A 27,140-nucleotide genomic window follows, 5' to 3' on the forward strand; every position below is an offset into this window, starting at 1 on the left:
ATTTATTGTCAGTAAGTATAGCAGCTGTGTGGATTTATTGTCAGTAAGTATAGCAGCTGTGTGGATTTATTGTCAGTAAGTATAGCAGCTGTGTGGATTTATTGTCAGTAAGTATAGCAGCTGTGTGGATTTATTGTCAGTAAGTATAGCAGCTGTGTGGATTTATTGTCAGTAAGTATAGCAGCTGTGTGGATTTATTGTCAGTAAGTATAGCAGCTGTGTGGATTTATTGTCAGTAAGTATAGCAGCTGTGTGGATTTATTGTCAGTAAGTATAGCAGCTGTGTGGATTTATTGTCAGTAAGTATAGCAGCTGTGTGGATTTATTGTCAGTAAGTATAGCAGCTGTGTGGATTTATTGTCAGTAAGTATAGCAGCTGTGTGGATTTATTGTCAGTAAGTATAGCAGCTGTGTGGATTTATTGTCAGTAAGTATAGCAGCTGTGTGGATTTATTGTCAGTAAGTATAGCAGCTGTGTGGATTTATTGTCAGTAAGTATAGCAGCTGTGTGGATTTATTGTCAGTAAGTATAGCAGCTGTGTGGATTTATTGTCAGTAAGTATAGCAGATGTGTGGATTTATTGTCAGTAAGTATAGCAGATGTGTGGATTTATTGTCTATAGGTATAGTAGATGGGTGTGGATTTATTGTGTCAGTAAATATAGCAGATATGTGATGATTTGTTGTATCAGTAAATATAGCAGATGTGTAGATTTATTGTCTATAAATATAGCAGATATATGTCAATTTATTGTCAGTAAATATAGCAGACGTGTGAACTTATTGTGTCAGCATATATATATATATATATATATATATATATATATGTGTGTGTGTGTGTGTGTGTGTATATATACATACACATATATATATACATATATATATATATATATATATATATATATATATATATATATAAATGTGTGTGTGTTGATTTATCGTCCGTAAATATAAAAGATATGCGTGCATTTATTGTGTCAAAAATATAGCAGATATGTGTGGATTTATTGTCAGAAATTATAACAGATATGTGAGGATGTATTGTGTCTAAAATATAGGAGATATGTATGAATTTATTTTGTCAAAATATACCAAATATGTGTAGAATTTCAGCCATACAAGAAGTACAGAAGGTCGAATTTCAGACATAAAACAAGCACACAAGGTGTAATTTCAGACAAAAGCACATAAGGTCGAATTACAGACATAAAACGGGCAGAGAAGGTCATATTTCAGACATATAAGTCACAGAAGGTCTAATTTCAGACAGACACAGAAAGTCGAATTTCAGACATAAAACAAGCATAGAATGTCGAATTTCAAACATACAACCAGCAGAAAAGGTCTATTTTCAGACACAAGCTCAGAAGGTCGAATTTAAGACAAAACTGGCACAAACGGTTGAATTTCAGACATAAAACGTCGAATTTCACACATAAACAGATACAAAATGTCCAATTTCAGACACAAAACAGCTTAAAATTCAAATTTCAGAAAAAAAAATGCCAAATTTCAGACATGAAAGTCACAAAAGGTCGAATTTCAAACATAAAACCGGCTTAAAATCGATTTTCAGACATTAGACAAGCACAGATAGTCGAATTTCAGATATAAAACAGGTTAGAAAAAGTCTAATTTCAGAGATAAAACAAGGGCAGAAAGTCGAATTTCAGATTTAAAGAAGGCACAAAAGGTCAAAATTCAGACATAAAACATGCTAAAATAAAGTCGAGTTTCAGACATAAAACGTCAAATTTCACACGAAAAAACAGGCACAACAGATCCAATTTCAGACATAAAACATGCCAGAAAAAGTCCAATTTCAGACATAAAACAAGATCAGAAGATTGAGTTTAAGACATAAAACAGGCCAGAAAAGTCTAATTTCAGACAAAACAAGGACAGAAAGTCAAATTTCAGACATAAACAGAATCGAAAAAGTCTAATTTCAGACATAAAACAAGCACAGGTCCAATTGCAGACATAAAACATACTAGAAAAAGTCTAATCTAAGACATAAAAAAGCACGGAAGGTCGAATTTCAGACATATAACAGGCCAGAACAGTCTAATTTCAGACATAAAACAAAAACAGATGGTTGAATTTCAGACATAAAACAAATCCAAAAGGTCGAATTTCAGACATAAAACATGCCAGAAAAGTCAAATTTCAGACATAAAACAAGGACAGAAGGTCGAATTCCAGACTTAAAACAAATCCAAAAGGTCAAATTTCAGACATAAAACATGCCAGAAAAAGACTAATTTCAGACATAAAACAAGGGCAGAAGGTCAAAATTCCGATAAAACAGGTGAGAAAAAGTCGAATTTCAGACATAAAACAAGGACAGAAGGTCGAATTTCAGACATAAAACAAATCCAAAGGGTCGAATTTCAGACATAAAACATGCCAGAAAAGTCGAATTTCAGACATAAAACAAGGACAGAAGGTCGAATTCCAGACTTAAAACAAATCCAAAAGGTCGAATTTCAGACATAAAACATGCCAGAAAAAGACTAATTTCAGACATAAAACATGCCAGAAAAGTCGAATTTCAGACATAAAACATGCCAGAAAAAGACTAATTTCAGACATAAAACATGCCAGAAAAGTCGAATTTCAGACATAAAACATGCTAGAAAAGTCGAATTTCAGACATAAAACAAGGACAAAAGGTCCAGTTTCAGGCATAAAATGGGCTAGAAAAAGTCTAGTTTCAGACATAAAATAAGGGCAGAAGGTAGAATTTCAGACATACTGTATTACTAAAACAGAAGGTTGAATTGACATAAAACATAAAACAAATCCAAAAGGTCAAATTTCAGACATAAAACAAGCCAGAAAAGTCGAATTTCAGACATAAAACAAGCCAGAAAAGTCAAATTTCAGACATAAATCATGCCAAAAAAGTCGAATTTCAGCCATTAAACAAGGACAGAAGGTCAAATTCTAGACATAAGACAGCAGCTCATGGGAGGTAAGAAAGTGCATTAACCTCTGCCAGTGATGGCGAGATAAATCTTCAAGTTGAAGAAGAAGCTGCATGAGAGAGCCGAGGTCTCCTCCGTCATAAGTGAAGAATCCAAAGACAAATTTATCCAGATGGATCACGTCCTTGCAATCGATGGTGTGATCAAGTCTGTGGAGCATTTGGCACACTTGATGATCAGGTTGAAGAAGAAGAAGAAGAAGAAGAAGAAGAAGAAGAAAAGAAAAGAAGAAGAAGAAGAAGCGAATCTTATGCATTGGGGAAATTCGTTTTATTTATTTGTGTTGCTATTTTGCCAAGGGGTTTGTCTTATAAAGGAATATCTACCCTATATAACAAAGAGGAAGTTCCTGGCTATATATATATATATATATATATATATATATATATATATATATATATATATATATATACATATATATATATATATATATATATATATATATACATATATATATATATATATATATATAAATATATATATATATACAAACATATATATATATATATATATATACATATAAACATATATATATATATATATATATATATATATATATATATATATATATATACATACATACATACATATGAAAGGAAAAATATCTCTTAGAAATAATACTTCGAATGAAAAAAAAATAGCACGCAGTTGATTACACCAAGCTAATTATTCGCAATAGTTTATCGAATTGAATCTTATCCACCATACTACAGAATAATATGAAGAATAAAAGGACAGTAGAAAGATGAAGATCAATAAATAACAGAAGCAGTAAGGAGATACTACGAGGGGTAATGTAGGGAAAACGTTTCATCAATGAGGCTATAGTTCTTCTAAACGTTTATCCACTGAAAAAGATTTATTAACGAAATGGGAGACATTCCCAAAATATCTATTAATCTTACTATAAGGAGTAATTGATGAAAAACGTTTTAATGAAGCTATAGCTTATATAAACGTTTATCCACTGAAAGAGATTAACTCGAAATAAGAGACATTCCCAAAATATCTATCAATCTTACCACAAGGAGTAACTGAGGAGAAACGTTTTAAGGAAGCTATAGCTCTTCTAAAACAGTCAACTAACGAAATGAGATGAATGCACATTTTATCAAAAAATCCTGATTTAAAGCTATACGTATTCTAAAAATAGCTCCCTCCTCAGGAAAGACAAAACTATAGAAAGGACTTTCCAACTCAGAGATGGGAATGGAAGATTCTCTTGTGCTTCAGGAATCCCAAACAGATACAATTATTTACACAGACAAATAGGCCGGAAGAAATCAGATAAACATATGACAATATAAGGAAATGCATATCGGTTGTGGCAGTTTATTGGAAACTTTCCTGACTGGCTATCTATTGGACAGGAGTTCGAGACCCGCTCAAGCTCGATAGCTTCAAGTAGTGTCTGCAACCTCTCTAACAGGAGTTCGAGACCCCCTCAAGCTCGATAGCTTCAAGTAGTGTCTGCAACCTCTCCATACTTGTGAGCTAGGGATGGGGGTTTTGTTGGAGCCAACAGGTTTACCTTATGAGTCATCAGCAGCCATTGCCTGGCTCTCCCTGGTTCTAGTTTGATGGAGAGGGGGTTGGGAGCTGATCCTATAGGTGTGGTAAGTCTCTAGGACATTGTCATGTTACTTGCTTCTGCCATTCATGAGCGACCTTTAAACTGTAGTCACGAATATACAGTATAATTGTTCAAGTTTACCTTCTGAGTCATCAGCAGGCATTGCCTGGCTCTCCCTGGTCCTAGCTTGATTTAGAGGGGCTTGGGTGATAATCATATATGTATATGGTAACTCTCCAGGACATTGTCATGTTACTTGCTTCTGCCATTCATGAGCGACCTTTAAACTATAGTCACAAATATATAACTGTTCTATCTTTCGGGGGGGGGGGGGATAGACGCGACCACTAATCAGACAAGGATATTTTAATCTCATTTCAATTAATTACAATTAACGTTATAATGGAGAACGGCTGCTTCCTTATAAACAATAAGTATAGTGGATATACAATATATTCGGGCAAAATTATAATATTACTGACATACATGTGTCACGTGAGAGAGAGAGAGAGAGAGAGAGAGAGAGAGAGAGAGAGAGAGAGAGAGAGAGAGAGAGAGAGAGAGCGAATTAAAACTGAAACATACCAACCACGGTCCAGGAGAGAGAGAGAGAGAGAGAGAGAGAGAGAGAGAGAGAATTAAAACTGAAATATACCAACAACGGTCCAGGAGAGAGAGAGAGAGAGAGAGAGAGAGAGAGAGAGAGAGAGAGAGAGAGAATTAAAACTGAAATATACCAACAACGGTCCAAGAGAGAGAGAGAGAGAGAGAGAGAGAGAGAGAGAGAGAGAGAGAGAGGCAATAACTAGGCAAATAGATCAAGTCAGATAATTGTCGAGAGAGGTTGAGAGGCGAACGTGATGGAATGTCGATCCCCGATATTAACAGAAACTCAAGATTACTAAACGGTGCCATGATAAGAAGATAAATATCTCATATAAGACGAAATACCAACCAGTCGATATTGGATCATTTTTGCATAACCACGGATCATGGACGAAGAAGCAAAAAAAAAAAACAAAAAAAAAAACAACAACAACAATTAATGGTAGCCTTGGAAAATGTGATTGGGATAATCTCAAAACGTCAGTAATGATAAAAGGATTTTAGAAGCAGCTGCATGTGTATTAAAATGTACGAAGGCGTATATATATATATATATATATATATATATATATATATATATATATATATATATATATATATATATATATATATATATATGTGTGTGTGTGTGTGTGTGTCTGTGCCAAAGGAAGAGAAAAATAGTCCATGAAAGAAGAAAGGACAGGAACCTGCAACTTAACCAGAAGTGTGTGTGATCAGCTCACACGAGAGTAAAGAGTGTCTGTTTCTTCCTCCTAGGGGACGTATCTCGACACTTACTCTTCACTATACAAGACTGAGCACAAGTAAATGATGGGTGAACACCTATACCATGTAACTAGACACCTCCCTAATGTTGTGTTAAAGGTGTCTGGTTTCACTTCCAGTTTCACCAAAAATAGAGGCTCACCAGAACGTCAGCCGGGCAAGCCCAACGCCCCACTGTGGTGCCCAACCATAGCAGTTGCCTCCCCAGTAAACAGCTTGAGCTCACGGTTCCAGGCTGGGATCGACCTCCTGCCATGAGAATGCTAGGCGAACACGTTACCGATGTTTCTTCCCATTATGGCCCAACTCTCAACACTCACTCAAGAAGGGAGTTCACCGATACTGCACTCTGTGGGGGAGAGAAGCAGTAGGAGTCACATGTATGCAACTCCAATCTATCAGACCTCTTGGATTTCTTTGAAAACGTCTTCTCATTCTTCTTCTAGAAGTTGCAGTGAAGACTCAAACAAAGATGAGGCAAAAAGAAGGAAGATCTACTAACCTATTTCAAAATTTGAACTTGAGTTCCAGTTTCGATGAAGTCGTACTACAATTATAGGTCGAATGAAAGTGCAATTGCGTTCAGAAACAGTAGGAACAGCTCCATTTCTTGGTCTTTGAAATACAAACTTCCTCATGGCACCTCCAAATGTGGTTTTACCATTAATATATCAGAAATTTAAAAGAAGTTTGTGTTTTCCCTAACTAAAGAAACCAAAGAAACTAGGGTTCTTCAATAGCAGTATGCCGGTGGCAAACCTGGATACAGCTGTTAGAACTTTTAACGAGGTGATGGTGGTTGCTGCCTACCCAACATGTGATCTTCATCCTAAAGGCGGGTTTACAAGGTCGAAAGGGTTCGTCAAATGCGGCTCAACAGACAAGTGTTTGAAATGATGTTTGAACGTGCGAACCGGGTATTTTGTTGTCAAACGGTTCAAAGAAAGTCTGTTCTTGCCTGACTTTTGTTTGCAGGGCTTCATTGTCCACAAACCTTGTGCATCTGTGACTGACATCTCTTTGAATCATTTGACAAGCAGGTTTGACAAGCAGGTTTGACAACCGAATTCGACAAACCATTCAACCACGTAAACCCCGCTTAAAGCTTGCGGAATGGTTGAAGTAAGAAGCACAACTTAAAGGACTCTGTATTGTTAAGAAAAATAACTAACTAAATGGTTTACTTTTATGGAAATGTCAAAGCACTTTTATACTGTACAGGAGCAAAAGTGGCGACGCCTGTCTATCTCCTAACGACCTGGGCATGAAGATGTAACAGATGTTAGGCTACGTCACTACCAGGGACTGGTAGATAGTCAAGGAAAAACCTATATCCATGGTTAGTATGAGAAATAAGTTTGCACATACTTTTGGCCATTCTTACCCTCATCTGAAAGGATGAGGTAGAGACTTCAACTAAAAACTTATTTGTTGAGAAAAGTTGCTCAATCGTGTGATTACAATCAAGAAAACAACTGAGTGACTGCTTCACAGCCAGGAAGGGGAAGAAAGACGAGGTAGAAGGGTCCGTCCTTTTACCTTCTCATTCTAGACTTAAATCATGACCGCTATCTTAGGCCATCTGTCAAGTGACTACCATCGAGCCAAGACTACAGATAACCAGAGACCCATGGGTACAATCCCGTAGGTAATGGGCGGAAAAGATGTCTGTCAATACCATACTCTTGTCTTCAAGAACTATGTCCCTGACAGGTCCTTCCCGAGAGCTGGAAAAATCCAAAACTACATGTTTAACTTCTGCTCAATTCTCGTATGGTCCTTTCATCTCCTCGCTCACAGGACCAATAAGTCTAATGGTCACACGAAGTCAGAAAAGAAAAGTTCTAAAATCTCCTCTCTTATTCCTTCTATTGCTGTTGGAGTAGTCATAGTTCCCTCTAATGATGGAAGGCAAGGCATCCTTGTTCCCGCTAGCAATGTTTTTAAGGGATGAGATGAAGTAGGACTTGATGTTGCGAGCCGCTGGGTTCTAGATCCTGAACCAAGGTGATGGAGACTCGGCAGATAAACCTACAGGCTCCCCAAGGTCACAAGGAAAGTGACGTTGCAGACACTACAAGAAACTACCAAGCTTGAGTGGGTCTTGAACCCCAGGCCAGCAGATTACCAGGCAGAGACATTTCAAATAGGCTACCACATAAGGATCGTCATGCCGAAGATTGGGCTTTGAGTGGTGGAAAGCTCTGTGGCCTTGTGAAAACTTGTTATGCCCCGTGTAGCGCTGAACGATTGTGACAGGAGTACTATGACTTGAAAACTAATTATAATCAACAGATTCCAGTGTATGGGAAATTCAGATTGGAGCTATTTTCCCTCCAGGAATGAAGACTGCATATGAGACAAGGTAAGCAGGAGCAGTAGGTACTGATGTTTCTTCCCAGGGGACAAGGACGAGACAGCACAGAGAGGGAAAGGATGGCAGTACCATTCAACCCCCCCCCCCCCCCCCCAATGCATGGAATACTCAAACACACCCGGTGTTCTGTAACAGTATAAGTGAAGCAATGCCATCACTATCTATCAGCCCTCAGGATTTAATATCTCTCCATTTTAATCATTGAAAAAGCAGCAGAGACTTGAGAAGAGGAAATTAATGATGGCACCCTTCAAAACAGGCCAGCGCTGCATAAAGTAGTCATACCAGGCCCTATGTCGTTACTTCGTTCCAAGGCAATTTTCGAAGTAAATCAGATTTTGGCCGTAAAAAGTTACCTATACATTTCTTAAACATGAAAATGTATTTATGTAGGTACTTACAACCTGCAATCATGTTATAAAAACCAGACACCTTCATTAATATACATTCATGTCAAGTACAATACTATACAGAGTACAGTACAGAACAGTATACTGTAGTATATTACTGTTAAGTACTATAAAGTACAGTACTGTTCAATACTGTAACATACAGTACTGTTAAATACAGTAAAGTACTGTAAATTACTGTAAAGTACATTTGAATAGAATTTAAGGTACAACAACAGTAAAAGAGAGAGAGAGAGAGAGAGAGAGAGAGAGAGAGAGAGAGAGAGAGAGAGAGAGAGAGAGGATAAAATTCAGTACAATGGCACAGTTCAATGAAATTTCTCTGCGATTTTGCTTGTTTGCCACACAGAGAACCATATAACCTATTAAAGAAAAAATCACAAATTCGCAGGTTTGCGAGAAGTACTCTCAAAGCGCGACAACTTCAAACAGCCCACGCTCCTCTACACCCAGCTTGCTTCGCATCACTTCCCTTCCCATCCAGTACAACATCCCCTCCCACACTGACTCGAACTCAGTCTCGCATTGTCTCTCTTCGCGTGTGCATCTCTCCCTTCGGTCTTTTTTTGAGCAGAATCACATTTTCACGTAAAAAAACGATGCATTTGTATACTGTACTGTACATTAATACATACATCTACAGTACATTACCTGGTAAATATAAAAACTGTACAGGAGCGTGATTCCCTACAGTACTGCGCAAGAGACGACACATCAGGAGTTGCGTCATGCTTCAAGAGTGCTCGGTAGAACTTCGTATGAAAATGGTTAGTGGACTTTGTATAAATATTGTACAGTATAGTATTAAAGAAATGTATAGTATTGTTTATTAACTATACTGTACACTACTGTACATAACTTAAAACACATACTGTACAGTACTGTACAATATATAAATGTAGGCTACGTGTGCGGTGAGTTGTCAAACAGTGCGATTCGTCCGAATAAAAACCGCGAACACTTACAGTACAGTTAGCTGTAATGTAATAATAGTACTGTACATAAATTACAATAATATAAACTACAGTATCAGCAAGTGTTATATTAGATAGGAACAACAGTGATTTATAACTATAAGGGTCCAGATGACTACTGTAATGTTACGTACTGTGTCCAGTACAGTACGTTGTGTACACGTGTGAATATGTAGGCTACTGTGCACTTACTGAAATGTCTTCATTCAATTACAAAATAATTACATTGTGATAGAAACCAAACCAAGTAAAAACAATATGAGGCAGTACTTAGTATGGTAATTGATCGCACATAGGACAGCAAGTATTCGCAGATTCTTGTTATTCGCGCCTGTCTCTGTTACCTAAACCCCGCGAAGAGCGAATGCTGACTGTACTCTCACATCCCGACGATTTCAAACCGACTGTGTTCCTTTGCACCCAGCCTGCTTCGTACTTTTTCCTTCTTGACTGACTCAGCCTCATAATCGCATCGTCTCTCATCGTGTGTGCATCTCCCGCTACAGTACTCTTTGTGCAGAATCCTGTTGTGATGTAAAAAAATCTGTACATGTCCAGTATGTTTACAGTGATTTCAGTGTACTGTAATGTGTGATATATATTACGCTACCCCATATACCAAACAGTCGACGACTCAAGAGTTGCATCACATTTCAGACTTGCTTTATAGAACTTCACACGTAAATGGTTAGTGGTGCTGTACTGATACTTTTTCTTTTAACATTTATTGTGTTAGTGTATTCACTGCGTATTAGAGTTATTATTATATTAACTACTGTACAGTAATGTACCGTATATAATATACCGTACTTTACAGTAGTAATGTACAGCTGCATAGGCTATGTGTACGGTGATTTGGAACGGTGTTAGTTGACCTGCCAAAAACAGTGATCATTTATGTGTGTTACCCTAGCTAATTAAACTGTACTGTAGTGATAATATTTTACATATATTACAGTAATATACACTGCATTATCAGCGAGTGTTGTTAAATAGAAACAACAGTGTTTTGTTGACAAAGTATTTAAGTATAAGTGTGACGACGACCCTTGTTATGTTTAGTCTTACTGTGTAATGTATGTACGTACAGTACTACAGTACAGTACACTTGTGTACAGTTTCTGAAGTACTGTATGTTCTCACAGTAATACAATACTTATACTGTGATAAAAACCATGTAAAAACAATATACTGTAGTACAGTAGTGTGTTACCTAGTGTTAGGCTACCGCGTGTAGCCAATTAGCAGTGAGTTGGTAGGTTAGGAGTTAACCCACCTTGTGGCATAAAGCATTCAAGGATTCTTGATTTTTGCCCCTGTCTACGTTACCTAACCCCACGAATAATGAGAGCCGACTGTATTACTGTAATATATGTACAGTACTATCACTACAGTACAGCTTAATTGGCTAAGGTAACATTTATAAGTGATCGCTGTACAGTATTTGGCAGGTCAACTCGCACCGTTCCAACTCACCATACACGTAGCCTATGCAGACTCTACATTACTACTGTAAGGTACTGTATTTTGTATACAGTACTGTACAGTAGTTAATATAACAATAACACTAATACACGGTGAATACACTAACACAATAAATATTAAAAGAAAACGTATCACTACAATACCATTACCCATTTATGTACGAAGTTCTACACAGTAAGTCTGAGCCATGATGCAACTCTTGAGCTGTCGACTGTTTGGCATGTGGGGTAGTGTGATGTATGCATCACAAATTACACTAAAATCACTATAAACACATTGGATATGTACAGATTTGTTTACATCACAATGTGATTCTGCACAAAGAGTGCTGTAGCGGGGAAATGCACATGCGATGAGAGACGATGCAAATAAGAGACTGAATTAGTCAAGAAGGAAAAAGTGCGAAGTAGGCCGGGTGCAGAGGAGCGCAGTCGGTTTGAAATCGTCGGGCAGTGAGAGTTTTGTAGAGTGAGAGCCAAAATGATGGAGGATGATTACCCAAAAGTGTTATGTGAAAATAAAAAAGGAGCTGATTTTGAGCATAAACTGTTCATCTGCAATAAAAGTTACATACAAGAAAGTGATTCAGTCAGAAGAGTATTGGGAGGATAAAAATGTATACTGTATTTCATCATATGTGAGGGCAGTGTTAGAGTATATATATACCATTATGGTCAGGTTAGGTCAGTATGCATCCTTGTATTTCCCTTTTTTCTCTTTTCTCCAACCCAAATGAGGTTCCCCACCAAATTATTGAGTACAGAAGGTCTTCCACTTACAAACTTATTTGATTCCAAGAAGCTCTTTGTATGTCAAATTGTTTGTCAGATGAATTTTGTTAAATTTTGGCCTGGGGTAGCCCTAACCTGAATCCCATGCCTATGATTTCCGCCTGCAAAAGTCAACAAACAGTCGGGTTTCATATGAAATAAATAACAGGTTATTCCAAATGTCATTTTGCTTACTGTATTAAAGTACATAATATTGTTTTATTACAGTACTTTATTTCTTTATCTTATATTTGTTATTTTCACTGGATTTATGTTTATATCCCCGAATGTTTGTAAATTGAGGCCCTTTTGTTATATATTTACCCTTACACCACTCACTTACACATAGAGATAAGCATAATAATCTGATCCTCGATGCCCTTCTTATCGTAACGATTTCTTACTAGTAACTTATTGCAAATGAAAAAGTGTTTTGCATAAAAATGTTATTTTTATAATAAAATAAATTTTTGAATATACTTACCCGGTGATTATAATAGCTGCAACTCTGTTGCTCGACAGAAAACTCTAAGGTAAAATTTGCCAGCGATCGCTACACAGGTTGCGGGTGTGCCCAACAGCGCCATCTGTCGTCCAGATACCCAGTACTCAATGTAAACAAAGAACTCAATTTTCTCCTCGTCCCACTGCGTCTCTATTGGGGAGGAAGGGAGGGTCCTTTAATTTATAATCACCGGGTAAGTATATTCAAAAATTTATTTCATTATAAAAATCAAATTTTCCAATATTTAACTTAGCCGGTGATTATAATAGCTGATTCACACCCAGGGGGGTGGGTAGAGACCAGCAAAATATGTTTACATTATTATGAGCTAAGAATTTTTAATTTATTTTAGAAGTTATCAAAATAACAAAAACAAAATAAATAGGTACCTGGTAAGGAAGTCGACTTGAACAATTACTCTGCCTTTTTAAGTACGTCTTCCTTACGGAGCCTCGCGATCCTCTTAGGATGCTGATCGACCCCTAGGATCTGAAGTATCAAGGGTTGCAACCCATACAACAGGACCTCATCAAAACCCCTAATCTAGGCGCTTCTCAAGAAATGACTTTGACCACCCGCCAAATCAACCAGGATGCGAAAGGCTTCTTAGCCTTCCGGACAACCCAAAAACAACAATAAAAACATTTCAAGAGAAAGATTAAAAAGGTTATGGAATTAGGGAATTGTAGTGGTTGAGCCCTCACCCACTACTGCACTCGCTGCTACGAATGGTCCCAGTGTGTAGCAGTTCTTGTAAAGAGACTGGACATCTTTCAAGTAAAATGACGCGAACACTGACTTGCTTCTCCAATAGGTTGCGTCCATTATACTTTGCAGAGATATATTTTGCTTAAAGGCCACGGAAGTTGTTACAGCTCTAACTTCGTGCGTCTTCACCTTAAGCAAAGTTCGGTCTTCCTCACTCAGATGTGAATGAGCTTCTCGTATTAACAATCTGATAAAGTCTGACCAAGCATTCTTTGACAAAGGCAAGGATGGTTTCTTAACTGAACACCATAAAGCTTCAGATTGGCCTTGTAAAGGTTTAGTACGCTTTAAATAGAACTTAAGAGCTCTAACAGGGCATAAGACTCTTTCTAGTTCATTGCCTACGATCTCCGATAAGCTGGGGATATCGAAAGATTTAGGCCAAGGCCGAGAAGGCAGCTCATTTTTGGCTAGAAAACCAAGTTGTAGCGAACAAGTGGCTTTTTCTGACGAAAATCCTATGTTCTTGCTGAAGGCATGAATCTCACTGACTCTTTTAGCCGAGGCTAAGCATACCAGGAAAAGAGTCTTAAGAGTGAGATCTTTCAGGGAGGCTGATTGTAACGGCTCCAACCTGTCTGATATGAAGAATCTTAGTACCACGTCTAAATTCCATCCAGGGGTAGCCAAACGACGCTCCTTGGTGGTCTCAAAAGACTTAAGGAGGTCTTGCAGAACTTTATGTTTGGAAAGATCTAAGCCTCTATGCCGGAAGACCGATGCCAACATGCTTCTGTAGCCCTTGATAGTGGGAGCTGAAAGGGATCGTCCTTTTCTCAGGTATAAGAGAAAAACAGCTATTTGAGCTACAGAGGTACTGGTCGAGGATACAGAAACTGACTTGCACCAGTCTCGGAAGACTTCCCACTTCGATTGGTAGACTCTAATGGAAGAAGCTCTCCTTGCTCTAGCAATCGCACTGGCTGCTTCCTTCGAAAAGCCTCTAGCTCTCGAGAGTCTTTCGATAGTTTGAAGGCAGTCAGACGAAGAGCGTGGAGGCTTTGGAGTACCTTCTTTACGTGTGGCTGACGTAGAAGGTCTACCCTTAGAGGAAGACTACTGGGAACGTCTTCTAACCATCGAAGTATCTCGGTGAACCATTCTCTCGCGGGCCAGAGGGAAGCAACTAACATCAACCTTGTCCCTTCGTGAGAGGCGAACTTCTGCAGTACCTTGTTGACAATCTTGAACGGTGGGAATGCGTAGAGATCCAGATGTGACCAATCTAGGAGGAAAGCATCTATATGTATTGCTGCTGGGTCCGGGACTGGAGAGCAATAGATTGGAAGCCTCTTGGTCAGCGAGGTTGCAAAGAGATCTATGGATGGTTTTACCCCAAGTGGCCCAAAGTCTCTTGCACACATCCTTGTGGAGGGTCCATTCGGTTGGAATTACTTGCCCTTTCCGACTGAGACAATCTGCTATGACGTTCAAGTCGCCTTGGATGAACCTCGTTACTAGGGAGATGTCTTGACCTTTTGACCAGATGAGCAGGTCCCTTGTGATCTCGTACAACGTCAGTGAGTGGGTACCTCCTTGTTTGGAGATGTACGCCAAGGCCGTGGTGATGTCCGAGTTAACTTCCACCACTTTGCCTCGAAGGAGAGACTTGAAGCTTTTCAAGGCCAGATGTACTGCCAACAGCTCCTTGCAGTTAATATGCATGCTCCTCTGACTCGAGTTCCACAGTCCTGAGCATTCCCGACCGTCTAGTGTCGCGCCCCAGCCCACGTCCGATGCGTCCGAGAAGAGAACGTGGTTGGGAGTCTGAACAGCCAGGGGAAGACCCTTTCTTAGGTTGATATTGTCCTTCCACCAAGTCAGACAAGACTTTATCTTTTCGGAAACCGGGATCGAGACCGCTTCTAGCGTCTTGTCCTTTTTCCAGTGAAAAGCTAGATGGTATTGAAGAGGACGGAGGTGTAGTCTTCCTAGTGACACAAAATGTTCCACGGATGACAGCGTCCCTACCAGACTCATCCACAGCCTGACTGAGCAGCGTTCCTTCTTCAGCATCTTCTGGATGGATAGCAGGGCTTGATCTATTCTGGGGGCTGATCGTCTTGTTGTTCAGCAACGTCCTCATCAGAGGGTTCCTCATCCGAAAACTGATGAGGAAACGGCAACGGAGTGGGCAACGTCTGGCTCGCTGAGTCCGGTCGCACTGGTGGGTGCGTGACGGAGCCGGACGCAATATCATGGAACTGCTGCACAGTCTGTGAACTGTCAACAACCATGGGTGCGCGAGGAAGCACAGCGTCAACCCGAGACTGTCTAGACCGTCTGGGTTGTGCAGTCAACACCCTACCGGGTTGCTGAGGTTGACGCACTGCGTCAAAACAAGTCACCTCTGCTGGTTGTTGAACGTCCTGAACGTCAACAACCACCTCCGAGCGTCGCTTAACGTCAACGTGCGGCTGGCAACCCACACTGGGTCGCATCGGTGGAGGAACCACCTCAACTGGCAGACGCGAGTAGGTTACCTCAGCGTCAACAGGGCGCACAACCGACCGGTTGGAAGGTTGTTGGCCAGAAGGTTCGGTAGCAACCTTCTCCGCATTAAAGTCCTCTATCAAGGACGCAAGCTTGGACTGCATGTCTTGCAGCAAAGCCCATTAGGGTCTACGGGAGCAGGTGTGGAAACAGACGGGGTTAGCGACTGAGGCGGGTACCGTTTACCATCCCTGAAAGCCTTGTTATGCGTGACATAATTGTACAGCAAAACTTCAAAGGCTCGAAAACAGCTGTGAAGTTGACCTGTAAACAACTTGGAGCGTCTCCTGGCCAGGCGCCAGGGAGAGTCTACGAGAATTGAGAAGTCTATCTGGGCAGAGGCATGAACTCCCAAGCCGAGAACTTCTCTCGTGTCATATCAGACTCTCGCTCTATAAACCAGTTTAAAAGAAGGGAAAGCAAAGGCTGTATCCCCCAAACTCCTCCTAGTGAAAAACCAGTCGCCTAGCCAACGTAAAGCTCTCTAGGAGAGCGAGAGAGCACTAGCTTAAAAACAACAGCTTCGAAGTAGCTAGGCCTAGTGTAAGCTCTGACGTTTAGGCGAACGAGGAGCAGCAGTTACAAAAAGATCCAGACAAAGATCCTTAAAAAAATCATCATGATTTAATTAAAGTCCATAGGAGGCTAAGCAGCTTTAGGCTCCTCTCCATCTGACAGAGTCCTCAAGGGAATATCAGTAGGAGGGGGAACAGCAACTTCCTCATCTACAGGAACCTTGTCCGATAAAAGCTGAGTCTCAAGCAAGGGAGAGACCTACCGTGGTGGCAATGCTTCACAAACAGAGTCCACACTCACTGGTGCATTAGTAGCGGACCAGAACGCAACGTCATGTAACTGCTTGACAGTCTGTGAACTGTCAACAACTGAACTGTCAACCACAACAGGTGCGTGAGGACGCACAGCGTCCACTCGAGACTGCTTTGACTGCCTAGACTGAGCAGTCAAAACAATTCTAGAATGCGGAGGTTGACGCACAGCGTCAAAACAAGTCAACTCCGATTGTTAGTGAACGTCTTGAACGTCAACAGGAGCCTCAGCAAGTGGCCTAACGTCCAAATGCGGCTGAAAAACCACACGAGACCGCATCGAGTGTGGTTCTAAACAACCTGACTGATGTGACTAAGCTACGCCAACGTCAACAGTAAGCACAAAGGAACGTTAGGTTGGCTGAAAGCCAGGATATCGATGAGATAAACGGCTAGACTCAACGGACTAATCGGCAGAATAGTCTTCCATAAGGGAGGCAAGCATATACTGCATGTCTTGCCATACAACCCATTAAGGATCAACGGAAATGGTTGTGGTAAGAGACGAGGGTAACGTCTGTGACCGCAACACTTTGCCTACAAAAAAAAGACTCTCGGAGTCTGTGTTACGCTTTTGTTAGGCGGCGAGCAGTTATCCGATGACTGCATAGGGTCAGAGCTGTCCTAATGGTTGTAACCAGGACGCTGGACCTGTCCTGAAAGGACTGACTTTCGCTTAAGGGCTTCGAAACCTTGTGACAGGTTTCTTATGCGAAAAGCCTTCGGATGACGAGGAGAAACAACGTCTCTCTCGTCTTATGGTAGGGGAGATCTTGGTAAGATACACCCGATACCATAGAGGGAAAACGTCTGTTCGTTGGTCAAGGCCTCTCGAACCCATAAGTCGTTTGACATTACTTCTCCCCTGGGCTTGGGAGCATGTAAGAGGTCCCGGACTAGGTGAACGACAGGCACGAACAGACGAACCCTCGGACGCAACACTGTAACACTTTGCGCATATCACTTTATCACTTCGATTTTCTGTTTTGCACTTTTTCACTGAAATTTTTACTGATTTCTACCTGAAACACGCAATTCTACCCTTCATTAAAAGGTAGTAATTACGAAATCAGTCGTATAATGCAAGCTCATTAATACCAGCAAAAAACAGAAAACATATTTAAAGATAAAAAAAAAAAAAAATCAGTGGCTGGGAAAGAGACTAAACACTAGTTCATATAACTACGTTTTCAATCTCTCACCGCACATAGCCTGGGGACGAGAATAAAAAACTAAAACGTTTTATCCTTCCTCCCCGTACAGCGACTAGGGACGAGAGTAACACGAGAACAACGTTACCCGCTTGAACGGAACGTTTTCTCTCCTCTCTCTCCCTCCGTCTCTATCTCTCTCTCTCTTTCTCTCTTGATTTCGCACCTAAGAGAAGAGCCCAATTATATTTCGTCAAAAAAACATGTTATTTGACTAAAGGAAAAAACTGAAAGGTTTTTCAAATAAAAAGTTCCTTTAAAATAGAATTTAAAACATTTAAGCTAAGAAAGGATGAACAAAACGTCAGAATCGATTTACTCTTACTGCAAAGTGAAACCGTGATACACTCTCTCTCTATCGTAACGATAGAGCGCATGTTGAACGTCCTGAACGTCAACAACTGCGTAGCATAAATAAACTAAACGTTAGTTCATCTTTGAAAACAGTACGAAGACTATCAAAGAAATTCTTTCATAAAATATTACATTTAAAAAGTTTTAAATCCTTAGCTCTTTAAAAGCTAATTACGATATAAAGGGCTCAACGTTGATTAACTTCGGTTTCCAAGTTAGGACCGCCTACTCTCAGGAAAGGTCTATATAAACAAAACATTAAAATTATTTTTATATGTTTATAATAAATGGAAAGTTAATCGAAGAGGCCTAATAAAGGCGGAGAGATATAAAATATATAGAGGAAAATCTATAACGTGATATAATTACTAAAAGCCTAAACACACTTCCGCTAAGGGAAGGGTCGGCCATTTAAAAGTGAAAGAAAGTCCATACTCTCTTTGTCACCATAATTAAATCTATCCAAAACGAGTTCAAGATTTAAGATGAAGATAAAACACCTGCATAGCGAAAGCTCAAAACTAGAATAGTGTACTTCACCAATTAGTTGTGAAAACAAATCCAGTTTAGCAACAGCGAATAAGCACGTCTTGTCGGGAGCACGACAGAGAGAAAATTGAGTTCTTTGTTTACATTGAGTACTGGGTATCTGGACGACAGATGGCGCTGTTGGGCACACCCGCAACCTGTGTAGCGATCGCTGGCGAATTTTACCTTAGAGTTTTCTGTCGAGCAACAGAGTTGCAGCTATTATAATCACCGGCTAAGTTAAATATTGAAAATAATTACTTTTAGTTTTCAAATTTCTATTATCATTCAAACTGGGCTGCCACTTCAATCATCATCTAAATGACCGATCAGTGCCTTTTCATTATCACATTATTTCCTTAAGCCAATCACCTACTTTCACTACGGCACCAACTCCATCATCTTCATTTTCATTCAGTTATTTCCTAATCTTGTTAAAGTAGGATGTTTCTGTGCCCCAGCTGTAATCATTCCTAATATAAGGTCATTTATATTTATTTTATACATGAAAAAGCTACTGATAGGTTGTTGCCTAATCATATATTAAGTGGCAGAACTGTGGTAGTTACTGTATGTTAATTGAAAAACATTATTTTCCACAGGTGCCACAAGAAATTTTGCAACTCAAAAGACTAAGAAAGGAAGCTATTGTTCCTACTGTTTCTGACTATCGAAACATTCTTATTCCTTTTTAGAAAAGACTAATTTTGAGCCATGGAAAATAATCCCCTTTATTAATCATTTCATTTTCCACTACTAAATTAAGGAGAAAACTTAGGCCCGCTGACTATAAAAGCGTTGAGAGGCTATGAATATGTGTAGGCCTATCATTGTAGTCTATCTGCGGCCAGCGTTAGTATTAATACTTACACATTATGGGTAGTGTGTAGGTGGTTGGGTCACCAATTTTTTTGTTCACCGCAATACTCGCCCACTCGGCTAACAAGCGTTGCACAATGGGTACCGCTTGCCAGAATAGATAAGTGATAAAATAATGTTTAATTGCAAGCCACAGCATAGCGAAGACTAATAACTGAATAATTAGCATTAGTTCATTAACCAATATACTCGTAAAAACAATAAGATACGGGAGACAATGGACACAGATAAGCAGGTTCCAAGCTTTCTATACAAACTGCCGGCCTGGTGACACAACAATCTACACAAGTACCCACATTATTGGGAAGAATTATAGGTACAGACGGAACAACATTTTAAGCAAAAAAATTGTTTTCCTGTAGGAAATAATGTTCTTACACTGAATTTGGCCTTCATTTAAACAGCAAATAAACCAAAAACCTGTTAGACTGTCTAAGCCCAGGAATATATTTTAGAAATCCAATGGTTTCTGCTCCACCGTGCGCTCGCGGAAAAAGAAAAGCATCAAGCTCCTATGTACTGGCAACTGGTACATGCTAATCCCATTGATTTTTATTTCTTAGATAATTAAATTTTTGGGGTGTATGTATGATAGCAGCCAGCTGTATGTATATCATGCATAACTTAGAATACAGAAGTGTAAGGGGGGTTGCAGGGGGCATTAACCCCCCCCCCCTCCCCCCGTTAGGTAAGTAGGTAAGGACACAGCTTGTAGGTTAGGTTAGGGGGGAATGTTGGAGTTAGTTGATGTCCATTTTTAATGAACACATGAGGAACTGGCCGCTGATATACAAAGGCTCCAAATTTTTATTTGCAGTGAAAATAAGTGTCCTTTAAGAATAAAACGAACATTTATCTAAAGGAAACACCCGTTTTTTAGTAGAAACTTTTTGCGTCCATAACTATAGTAAAATCCATCATTGTTAGTCTTAGAGGAGATTCCATACAAATTTCAAATAGAAATAGACCTATAGGGGAGAATAGTTCGAAACGCAAACACAAAATATAAATTAATACAATTTTCAAATTCTAATTCAATCCTGCTCTGAACTAAAAGTTCTCTGCGTGGTCTATAGGCCTATCATTTGTAACGTCTCATTAATTTAGGTCTGATAAACGATTCTGATTTTACCAAACAATAAAATACAGAAACAAAATGTATACATATGTCATTTGAATAAGAATACAAAAACGAATAACAGGATATTAGAAATAACCCGAATATGTCTACTTACAAAATAAAACTCCCCCAAAAGGTTCAAATTTCACTTTAAAGTTTATTTATATATCCCGCGGTCACCGAACACTAGTCACATTAAACATTTAAATATAAACAAATAGATTTGTTATTTTGTTTATCTCTTCTTCTTCTTCTTCTTCTTCTTCTTCTTCTTCTTCTTCCTCTTCTTCCTCTTTTGTATCGAAAACATTAAACAATAAAATGATTTATGGCAATTTATGGTATTAAAAACGAGACTCATACATTTATACATTTCAATTATTTTCCAAGAATTTGATATGAATTACTATTCAATATAAATGACTATTTTTGTTTTTGAGCCAATTGAATACACATTTTCATATATTTATATACAGTAAAATCATTTATGGTAATTTATTGTATTAAAAAACGATACTGCACATTCTAATTATTTTTCTTAAATGTAGGCTAATATAAATTACTATTTTTTAAATAGATCGCCAATGTGCAATGCCCTCATTATTATATCAGGTACACTTCAAGATATTTTATGAGTAACCTTGACGAAGCAGGATTTTTGTTTTTGTGCAAATTGAATACATATTTTTTATATATTTACTTAGTCATTGTAGGACATTATATGTGTTTTTGTGGCTACTACTCGATAAACTAATCTTATTATAAGCTACCAAGTCTAATAGCAGCGCATACATTGAAATAAAAACAATGCTATTGTCCAATTTATTGTAGTTTATAGAATGCAATTTGCTCGTATCTTTTCTATAGAAAAATCAATGGCTCGTTTACTATATCATCCCAGTTAGTTTTTTTCAATTCCTATCTGTATTTTGAATAACATAATTCCCAAAAGACTTTGTTAATCACAGAGATGTATAGGCCTACTTTTATTGGCTTCGTTAACAGGTAAGTATGTCTTTAATTTTTCGCTTTAAGCTTCTGTACTGGGGAAGAAAATATAATAGGCTACATCTCTCTCTCTCTCTCTCTCTCTCTCTCTCTCTCTCTCTCTCTCTCTCTCTCTCTCTCTCTCTCTCTCTCTCTCTCTCTCTCTCTCTCTCTCTCTCTCTCTCTCAGGTTATGGTTCAAAATATATCTAATTACGAACGTGATATGAAAGAACAGCGTGATGGTGTGATAATTCGTCTTGAATAAAAAAACGAAGAATTCTTAATAAAATCGCCAAGGCAGAAAAACTTTCCTGCTTATTCAAAATATTTCCGTTAAGGCTTTTGGTCTTCTTCGTATATTTCCCTTGGTAGGCCTATTTCAGTGGAATTGTCGCCTGCGTTCTATACTTATATTCTAGTTTATTTACTATCTACACCTTTACATACAATCACACATATTAATAGTTTTACTCATGATATTAATCTAAACCCTTAATTTATATATTTTAGCAATGATTGTGATCGAATACTTACCTATATTAAAGTGAAAATATCACATTTTACGTATTCAATATGATAAAAGATGGGCCAATATTTTTTTAAATTAACTAAACTAATTAATTTCACCTACTCTTAATCAGATAAACAGATTTAATTACATTAATTAAAACAAACATGAACAAATATAATCAAACAGCTAGGCCTACCATAACTAAGCTTTTTATATATTACCATATGATGGCTTTCACTCCTTTTAGAAAACCGCATTCCTTTGTCAAATATAATCTTATCAACCTAAAAATTCAATCACCAAGTACTATTTCTGCAAATACAATACAGTATTCAATCGGTTTAAAGGTTTAAATATGCCTCATGAATGGCAGAGGCAAGGGACAGTGACAATGCCTTAACAGAACAAATCCCTTTCCACCCAAGTTAGGACCAGGGAGGGCCAAACAGTGGCTGCTGATGACTCAACAGGTAGACCTATAGACTTCGTACCCCCATCCTTAGTTCACACGGATGGTGAGGTTGCAGACACCACAAGAAACTATCGAGCTTGAGCATATCTCGAACCCCAGTCCAGCAGAACTCCGGATAGGGAAGTGTACAATAGGCTACCACAACCATTTATTTCTCACTTTTATGGTTGCGGTGGCCTGGTGGTAATGTCATCGCCTGGTGATTGCCAGACTGGAGTTCAAGTCCCACTCAAACTCGTTAGTTCATTTTGGTCACTGCCTCCTCACCCTCCGTGTAAACTAAGGATGGGGAATTTAGGGAGCCTATAGGTTAATCTGCTGTCCTCAGCAGCCATTCCCTGGCCCTTCTTGGTCCTAGCTCGGGGGGAAAGGGGGCTTGGGCGCTGATCATATGTAATATAGTCAGTCTCTAGGGCATTGTCCTGCTTGCTAGAGCAATGTCATATGAGGGCTTGGTGGTAGCGTCATTGCCTGGTGATTGCCAGACTGGGGTTTGCATCCCGCTCAAACTCGTTAGTTCCTTTATTCGCTGCAACTCACCTTCCTTGTGGGCTAAGATAGGGGTGTTTAGGGGAGCCTATAGGTCTATCTGCTGAGTCATCAGCAGCCATTGCCTGGTCCTCCTTGGTCCTAGCTTGGGTGGAGAAGGGTGTTGGACGCTGATCATATGTAATATGGTCAGTCTCTAGGACATTGTTCTGCTAAATAGGGCAATGACACAGTCCCTTGCTTCTGCCATTCATGAATGGCCTTTAAGCTTTAAAATTTTTAATATAAAGATGTAATCAGAATTCTTCTATTATTTCTTACAGCGTTCTTTATCCTTCATCTTTGACAAAGGTATCTCTATTTCACTGTCACCCATCAAAATCTACCTTTCTAGTCGCACTAGCAGCCTTACTTTAAATGACCGACAAAGGCTTTTTCACTATCACTGTGATTAGACTTTTCCTATAGGTGGTCTCAATCTCATTCTGATAAGGCTTATCTATCCCGCTATTATAATTTCTAACAACCAGGACACACGCCACACAGTCCCCACCAATCATCTCTTGTCTCAAAGGAAAAAAGGAAAAATAAGGATATGGAATGGATGCCACCTTTAACATTTGGTTCAGTTCAACATTTTGGAAAAAGAAGAATGTTGGAAATGATTATATATCTTTCTAATATGACGATTATTCTTTATATATGTTGCATTTGAATGAAATTGTATAATAAAGTAACTGTGAAAAAGATAAAGTGTGTTCATGAGTAATATTCTTACCAAAATCTATGATGACATCGTTGAAATTCGAAGTGATATTTTGAAACTCATTTTGGTTTCCCTTGAACTTAACGAACTGATTTCCATTATATATAAAAAAGACATCATCAGTGAAGGTAAGAGTGGGAAATATGAAGCTTCAGTATATAAATATCACCTTAAATAGAAAAGAGTTACTTAAATATATACATAGAAAATACAGGAAAGAATGGAAATTATAATATTAACAATAAAGTGTACGTAAGAGAAAACCTGGGCACCGCACAAATCAAGATAAGAACGGAAAAATAAAGTGAGACTAAAGTTATACTGGGAATAGAAACGGGAAATTAAAGAGAGACTAATAGAGAACAAGGAATTTGTAGCAGTAAAATTATTGGAAGAATAAGTAAACCCAAGAATTTGCATATCACTATAAATTTACATGAAAAGTGCAGTGACTTTATTGTATGTAAAAGATCTATTCTTTTTCATTTTGACAGGAATATAGAAAAAAAAATAATGAATTTAAATACAGCAAATTATTGAAAATTATATTCATATCTAGATAAAAGACAAAATATGATATAAACGAAAGAAATATGGAGAAAAAGGAATTACTCAAAAAGTGAGGAGCCGTTGTAAGGGTGTAACTGAAGCTTTACTGTGATTACCCACAATGCCCCGCAACACAACACAGTATGGGGTCCCTGAACTAGACAGTATTTTTATCAGTGATGTCGGAAATTCGTAAATTTGATGTGCGTTATCAGTTAATACAGGTTTTTAAGGAGGAAAGAAGGATAATTTGACAGAAATACGACTATACGAGATGTATTTGGCCTAGACTATTCAAGTAAGTGACAGCTAATTAGTTTATTTAAAATCACAATTAGCTATTTATTGAGTTTTATTTTATATATTCAATGGTTTTAAGGTTAATATAATTCGTTGTGGCAGGTTTAAACTTTCTTATTAATGTTCAAATTGATTTTCTGTAAGGAGAAGTTTAATTTCGTCTCATATATGAGAATGTAAAGCTAAATTTACGATTTACGAAATATGATTTAGTGGTACCTCGTCAGGAGTAAACCCGTTTAGGAAGAAAATATATTTAAGCAGTAATACAGTAATGTGAGGGGACTGTACCCCCCTCCAGGTAGGTTACGATACCTAGGTTAGGTTAGGAGGGGAACGTTATGATAGTTGGCTTTCTTGTGTTTATTTTCCTTTTTAGAATGTGGGTTATCAGTCATATCAATTTTAAATTTTACAATCTGTCTGTTCCATCGAACTACAAAGGCTCTGGAATGTATTTGTTTGGGAGAATTTATCATATGAAAGATTTCTATAATAAGGCCTTAGGTAATTTTGTATATTATTCCATGCTAATGTAACCTAGGAATAAAACTACTGTTTCTTACAGAAAAAAATTACGATCTCTTCAAAAATGACACTCGTTTCCGTCGCAAATGAATAGTTTCAGAAATATATATACATCTATATCCTACGATAATGGGGGACCCCCAGTGGGAACTCGGGGTTTTGGGTGGGGAAAACATACTGGGGAAACGAAATATAATTGTTTTCCTATAGTAAATAACGTGAATTAAGCGAATTTGATGATCATTTCAATGGGAAACAAACAGATCAACCAATTCGGATAACTTTAAGATGCACGGTGTCACTTCTCTTACGAACGGACAATAGCAACGTTACCAATAATACACAGTGTTACCAACGTTGACGTATGGTACACAGAGTTACCAACGGCACGTTGACATTACTAAAGATAGTAATGATAGATATTTCCATAATTTAAATAATTTCTCCATATAAGTTTTACTCAATATATAAAATGTACAAAAAGGGCACAGAACCTAACAAAACCACCTAACCTAGCCTAGTAGTATGACAGGTCACAAAATAACATTTGATCTACATCGGACGTTGGCAGCACTGGTTACTGTATTTTTTCATGACACAATCTTTGTAACGGCGCCTCCAAAGTTTATCCAGATATACTGTTTTGTATTTTCCTCCAGTTATTATAATTTCAAGAAGGTAATGTATAGAGAAGAAAAGGCTTGTTTTACGTTTATATATCGATTCCCCAGTATGTTTTCCCCACCCAAAACCCCGAGTTCCCACTGGGGGTCCCCATTATTGGAGGATATAGATGTATATTTATTTCTGAAACTATTAATTTGCGACGGGAACGAGTGTCCTTTTCGAAGAGAGCGTAATTTTTTCTATAAGAAACAGTAGTTTTTCCCTAGGTTACATTAGTATGGAATAATATACAATGAAACCAGGCCTTATACCATAGTTAGGTTAGACTTGATTTTCATCAGCATATAGTTGCATATATATAAACGAAGGTTGTTTATGGAATTATACATTCTTAGAACAAGATTTAAATGAATAATTTTCTATAAATGGGAAAGCATTGATGTCTGTTTAGCTCAAATTAGTTCATGTTATTAATGTCGATAACTACCAGGAAGCCTAGGGAGGTGTTAGGTGGGGCCTACCCCGATAGGTAAGGATAGAGGTCATAGGTTAAGTTAGGTGAGGAACCTTAAATTAGGCTTTATCTCTGTTTTTGTTACCCTTATGAAAATGTTTTTTTCAATATTAAACTTAGCCGGTGATCATATAGCTGTCAGCTCTGCTGCCCGACAGAAAAACCTAAGGACAAAATACGCCAGCGATCGCTATACAGGTGGGGGTGTACATCAACAGCGACATCTGTCGAGCAGGTACTCAAGTACTCCATGTCAACACAGAACCAATTTTCTCTCTGTCGTGCCACTGGCAAGACCTACTAAATACGCTGTTACTAACTGGATTTGTTTTCACAACTATTTGGTGAAGTACACTATTCTAGTTTTGAGCTTTCACTATGCAGGGGTTTTATCTTCATCTCAAAACTTGAACTCGTTTTGGATAGATTTAATTATGGTGACAAAGAGAGTATGGACTCTCTTTCACTTTTAAATGGCCGACCCTTCCCTTAGACGGAAGTGTGTTTAGGTTTTTAGTAATTTTGCTTAACACGTTATAGATCTATATATTTTATATCTCTCCGCCTTTATTAGGCCTCTTCGATTAACTTTCCATTTATTATAAACATATAAAAATAAATTTTTATGTTTTGTTTATATGCGACCTTTCCTGATAGTAGGCGGTCCTAACTTGGAACCGAAGTTAATCAATGTTGAGCCCGTTATATCGTATTTAGCCTTTAAAGAATTTAAAACTTTTTAATTTAATGTTTTATG

The sequence above is a fragment of the Palaemon carinicauda genome, chromosome 3 (genome assembly GCF_036898095.1).
Source record: "Palaemon carinicauda isolate YSFRI2023 chromosome 3, ASM3689809v2, whole genome shotgun sequence".
Lineage (NCBI taxonomy): Eukaryota > Metazoa > Arthropoda > Malacostraca > Decapoda > Palaemonidae > Palaemon > Palaemon carinicauda.